At 45.5% G+C, this 6,297-nt stretch overlaps 1 long non-coding RNA gene across 1 annotated transcript in view; it reads left to right on the forward strand.

Annotated features, from left to right (window-relative positions):
• Positions 1–1,738: 1,738 nt before the first annotated feature.
• The window catches only part of LOC109312166, a 6,134-nt gene continuing 1,575 nt past the window's right edge, over positions 1,739–6,297 (forward strand). The window contains exons 1-2 of the long non-coding RNA XR_002101704.1: positions 1,739–1,751; positions 3,406–3,407. This is a non-coding gene — a long non-coding RNA (uncharacterized LOC109312166). The remainder of the gene's footprint in view (positions 1,752–3,405; positions 3,408–6,297) is intronic.

Here is a 6,297-nt window from a genome sequence, read left to right on the forward strand (position 1 = left end):
ACCTAAAAACCAAATGCCATTTTGGGCCAGCTTAAAATGAAAAGTTTTGTTTCGTTTTGGGAACGCTTAACCTGGTACTTTGCACCTAGTTTAAAATACGTAGAACCATTTCTTAGATTAAAAATATGATTTCTAAATGAAGAGCCAAGTTATTTCAATTCAAAACGGGCACACGTGGTATCTTATTAGCATTGAGAATCAGACTGTTGAGCTCAACGGGCATTTCTGAGATGAAACCTTTCATTTAAAAAAAATGTCGAAACGTTTCGACATTTGAGAAATCCTCGCCCATTTTTGTGTCTGAGGCTGTTCACCCCATAATAGCAAAGAGCATCCGTCTCTCCAAAACTCCATTTTTGAGGAATTCAGTGTTTGTTAAAAAAAGAAAAAAAATGCAATGCCCCATTCCAACCATAATTCTTTAAAATTAAAAATAGATCGTTTCCAAGCTCACGATGTGGCATTCTTGAATGTATATTTGATTATTGCCTTAGGAGTGACATGTACTGTTCTGCCCCTCTATAGTTTCAAGCTAACGTGAAACTGGTGTGCGTAATGTTTTCTCCCGGACTGCTCCGACTCTTGGAGCTACTTCAGAGTAGCTCACCCAGCCGGACGCCTTTTCACAACGGAGCCACTGCCATAAAGATATTCGCATGGCAGGGGGCAGAGGGCGACGGGGGGTAGGAGACGGCCTGGAAAACTGTTGGGGCAAAGGAGCACCAGCAAAGCTCATTATCTGGCCCAGGGATGATCTCCTTTGTCGTCCTGCGCGCTTCCTGCCAACAGGTCGACTTCAGTGAATAGTGGGAGATGAACAATAATTTTGGTTTCTGCCTGGAGTGGGAACAGCTGACGAAGCGGTTAATGAAAGCTGACAGTTAAGCACCCCGCCACAGCAGTAAAGTGTCAGACAAAGCATATGAAAATAAACAGCCCAAATGAAAGCTATTTCTGCACAGATTGCTGGCACGCTTTCCCAACCCCGGGCAGGTTATCTGAGATGGTAATTGCTGCCAAGGAATTCCTTCTCCTTTTTTAATATACCTTATGAGCCTTACCTCAAGGGAGCACGGAGCCTATTTATGGATTGCTTAACTTCAAAATAAGCAAAAATCAATACCAGAGAAAGCCGCGCTGCTTTATGGCGCCTGCTTTGCATGTTTTTAATACCTGGCTGCTTAATAGCAGTTAATAACGGTCCGTATATAATAGCTGAGATCTGGATAGAAAAATAAAAGTGAGGGAGAGGCGGGTGTTAGCAGAGGGGCCGCAGGGAGTCGAGGTGCCCGGCTTTCCTTGGTATTTGTTAGAAACCCCCGGCTGATTGCCGCGGGCAGTGACGGAGTGGTCCGAAGGGGTCTGCCTGCGCCGCAGACCCCAGGCGTCGCGCGCTGCCAGCCCTGCCACCATCGGCCCTGCTTGCCCTTCCCTCCTGCACGCCCTGCCCATTCGTTCTGCACGTATTGGTTTTAATCTCGCAGACCTTGATTAAAGCCAGCGCTGCCTTATGCTTAAAAATAGGTCTCTGGGGTTTTTTTTATGCCTGGAAGGGATCATCTCATCTGACCTCCTGAAGAACAGGGGTTGCAGCATAAAATGCTTGTGTATGGGAGCTAATTGACACAGTGCCCTTATTTATTAGCTCTCTAGGAAGTGAGCCTGGTGCTAACACAGGTGGCTGGGAGGCAGCGTTGCTGGCTTCAAGTCCTGGCCTAAACGATCTCTTCTGGGGCTGTGAAATGATCGCAGTAATACTCCCCTGTCTGGTGGAGGCGCTGGGAGGCTTAGCTCGTTCTCCGGTCAGGCTTTGTGACCCGATTCACTTTTTTGATCGATTTACTTAAAAGAAACATCTATTAAGCAAGGACAAAGGGAAGAGGCAAAAAGAGGGGGGAAAAGCAACTAATATAATCAAAGAAATCAAAACTGCTTGCTGGAAAGCCAGGACATGTTAAACCTAGGTATTTGATAGGAATGAAATACCGGTTTAATTCTCTTAACAATTCTGTGACCCCCTTCTGAACCATAGGTATGATTGATTTATAAGCATCTGAGACTTCATCACAGTTCGTTACTACAAGTATAATTATCACCCCTTACATTGGCCTTTGTGAAGCCTATTATAAGGTGAATACAGGAAGGACGGTCAATATTACTACTCCAGTGCAGTTTGAGGGTGGCAGATGCATGCTGTACTGCCCGGGTTACAGGGAAAGACCGAGCGAGAGCTGGGCTGGGGAATGCGTAAAGAAAAAGAGAGGTGCTGTGTTGTTCTTCCACATGGATATGGTGCAAGTGCTCGGTCCAGTTAGTGGCAGTGAAAGGGGCAGATGGGTTTTGTACCGGTGTGTTGTCACTTTGGGCTCTTCTGTTCACTCTGGAAAATACTAGTGTGTGTTTCTGCTGTATGCCAGCTCAGAAGAGGTCCGGTAATAGATAGATGGGGTCAGAGCTAAGGTTGATAGCAGGACCATAACTGTACATTTTCAGTTTGTTGGCAGACTTATAACCACGCTGTTCCAACATGATTTATTATTACCATTTAGTGGATTAGTCTTTGCAACCTTCCCTGTATTATCTTGTCTGTTTTTGCAGGAGGGATTTCTAGCATGAAGAAGGGGGGGCATTGATGTCATTGCTCCGCCTGCTTCCTAGACTTTTCTCTCCCTGGCCTTTCAGTCCATGGCGAACCTGTGGGGGAATAGTCTGATTTGTGGAGTTACAGTCAAAAGGGGCCATTAAATCATCTACTCTGACTCGTGTATCACAGGCCATTAAATTACGCGCTGCACTGAGCCAAATAACTCGGGTTTGACTAAAGTGCATCTTCCATAATGGTCTGAAGAGACAGAGAATGCACCGCTTCCCTTGGCAGCCTGTTTCCATGATAAGCCACGCTCCCTGTTACAAATGAGTGCCTTATTACCTATTTGAATTTGACCGGCTTCTGCTTCCAGCCATTGGTCCTTGTTACACCTTTCTCCACTAGAAGGAGGAGTCCTTCAGTGGCCCGTACTTATACTCTGCCCTCAAGCCATCTCTTTAAATCTCCTTTGGGAAGCTCAACAGAATGGCCTCTTCCAGTCCCTCAACGTAAAGCATGTCCTCTGGTCCTCCCGTCATCCTTGTGACTTTTTTCTGCAACCTCTTCCCTTTTTCTATATCCATCCAAAAATGTGGACCCCTTAGCAAGTGACTCAGGTTGCTCTGTATGTCCTCCTGGTTATATATAGATTTCATAGACATTCGGGCTGGAAAGGACCTCGCAAGATCGAGTCCAGCCCCCCGCCCCAGGGGCAGGAAGTCAGCAGGGGTCGAAGGATCCCAGCTAGATAGGTGTTTCTTGAAAGCGTTCAGAGTAGGTGTTTGCACCACTTCTGGGGGGGGGCTCGGACAGTGAAGAAGTTCAGAGTATCATCCAGCCCACCTTACACTATTCCCAAATGTTATCAGCAGTCATATCGATCTTAATTTCCAGATCATCCATAAAAAGACAAACACGACGGGGCCTTGTCTTTCTCCCTCTGGCACCTGCTAGACATCGCCTTGTCCAATGATTGATTATTCCCCATTACCAAATAATTCAAGAGATTGGGTAGCAAGTTGGTTCTTCCTTCATTTCATGTGTGCTCAACGGTATTGTAAAGTAGTAATATTTTACTCAGCATTTCAGCCCACCGCTCCCTTGAGCCTGTGCACTGTAATTCTGTCGGTGATTATGTGGGCTGCTCAACAGGAAGTGGTGCTCCTCAACCCCTTCCTACGCTCTCCCCACTAGTCACCCCCACGAGAGCTTGGCAGAACTTCACCCTCTGAATATTTTCCCTACATATGACGTAGAAATCAGTAGGGCTGGATCTTATTTCCATGCGGGCCCCCTTACATTACACTGACAGTATAATTTACACACACATCAAGGCCCATGTATGCTGTTGAAGGGACCTAAAGAAGCCTTAGCATACAGAGGAGTCGGGCCCAGACACATGTGGCCACATGTTATATTACGGCAGGGGGATTTGGAGATTTGTGTATTGCTCTTTTTTTTTTTTTTTTCCATTTTTTGCTTTTCTGCAAGAAGCTTAAAAGCTGCTGCTACTCGCATAAAAAGCCATCTACATCTCATTTCCCCAAATTGCACCGCGTACCTCCCAGGAGGGAAATCTGTTAACTGCATCATGCTCCTGATCTGAATATTTGAGAGTTCAGTGACACAGTCAGAAACCTGACCCAGGGGAAAGCGAGATCATCGATGAAAGAAAAAGAAGGCAACAAATGACCAAGCAGGAACAAAAAAAATCACACTTTAAAAGGCCGGGCTGTGGAAGGGGAACTTGTCTCTCTTCAGTTCTGGGAATCAGAGTACAGACGGTATGAATTGCCAAATCAGAATGGATCAATAACCTGTTATTTACTTTAGGGTCCTATCCCTCAAGGTACCATAGGAGCAATGCACCTCACGTTACTTACTGTGTAGGAAAGTGCTGCTGTCCCCATTGTATAGATGGAGAGCTGAGGCAAAGAAAAAGTGATTTTTCACATGATCACATAAAGGGCTAGGAGTAGAGCAGGCATATGAACCTGGTCTCCCTAGACCCAAGCTGGTGCCAGATCCAGTAGACCATCCTTCCCCTTCAGATGTCATATGTGTACGAACAGGCAGGAAATGTTACCTCATGTCTTGGCATTCATCATAAGAGGGCTTGCCACAAATAATGCTTGTCATGGCAATACTTGTGGTTTTTGGCTGCTGCTCCATTTGCTCCATCACTTCCATTCCTCAGTGCACATAGTGCTGTAATGTATCCCCCCGTGCACACACCTTCTCCCTTTCCATATGTTAAAGATTTTTAGGAATGTGCCCAGTTTTTTTTTTAGGCTGGGTGGGGAGGGGGTTGCTTATGGATCCCAACACGGTCCTGATGGCGTTTATCATAAATCTTAGGAAATAGAGCAAATCCTGTACAGAACTTACAGGCAATAATCATTCACTAGTAGCAAGCTCTTCTTGCCTGTGCAGCCTTCCTGATCTGGACCTTGAGGATTTTTTGATCTGCTAAAATGAAAGAAAACTTCCTTTTACACAATGCAATTGAAATTCTTGATCAGGGATTTGAGGCCAGAGTCCATCCATCTATTCCTCCCTGCTCAAGTCCCTGGAAAACAGCTTATACAGGGTGGTCCTCCTCCTCACTGCTTTTTGTGATTCGATCATTATTGGTGAGGGGGTGCTGTGTGATAAAATTAGACGTATTCATGAATTTTCAGGGACTTGAAGAGGGTAGAGTAGAATTGGACTTACATCCGAATAAGTGGAACAGAATTCGGCCCTTTAGAGGTCGTTTGGTAGAACTGAGACTCAGACCTAATGAACATGGTGTCTTAGTAGCACGGAGAATCAGACCATTGAGCTCAAGGGAAGAAGCATGCTGGTTTGAAAACTATCATCTAGGGGTTTTTTTTTTAAAAGAAGAAATGGCTTCCAGAGGGTGAATAGTTTTTCTGAAAACTTTTGTTGAAACTTTGAACTCGACAGTTCTGGTTGTCGGGTATTTCTCAGCATCTGTCCCCAGTAATTGTTTCCTCTAAATATCACATTTCCCCTTGATAGAGTTTTGCACACTTGCTCTCATATCCTATCTGAAACTATGATTTTAAAGGTACCTCACTGTATGAAACACTCTGCTCTCAAGAACGGGCTCTCTGAGGAGTAAGGTATTTTAATAGATTTAGGTCAATTTAAGTGAAACTGGCAGTCCACTGTGCAATGTCATAGCAAATCTGCCGTTTGGATGTAGGGTTTGCAAAGACAGGGTAGGTGACAGTCTAGTGGGATAGTCTGAATTGAACCCTTATCTCCGAATAGGGTCCGACATGCTACCTCTGTAACAATTACCCCAGTGCAAATTTAACAGGCAAATTGTGTATGAGCGGAAGGATGGCCCAGTGGCTCAAACATTAGCTTGTGCCTTGGGAAACTAGGTTTCAATGCCTCCTTTGTCACAAATACCAGCATCACCCTGAGAAGTCACCTAATTTGTGAAAGTTTGTCTCTGCTGCAGAGTCAAGCACCCTGTACACAGATCTGATCCATCTCTGAATAATCTAGTTGGGGGTCCCAGCAGATGTATAGCTACACCAGCAGGGTGCTTCACCTGGGCTAAATTACCCTGCTGAGAAACCGCTAATGCTAGCTCAGGTATCAGTCTGTGCCACTTGCATCGTGCAGTGTAGACACGTGCTTCGGTTCCCCAGTGGGGAGGATCATGGTTACCTCACAGGGGCACTGTGAGCACG

This window comes from Crocodylus porosus, unplaced genomic scaffold (genome assembly GCF_001723895.1).
Source record: "Crocodylus porosus isolate Cpor-Errol unplaced genomic scaffold, CroPor_comp1, whole genome shotgun sequence".
Classification (NCBI taxonomy): domain Eukaryota; kingdom Metazoa; phylum Chordata; order Crocodylia; family Crocodylidae; genus Crocodylus; species Crocodylus porosus.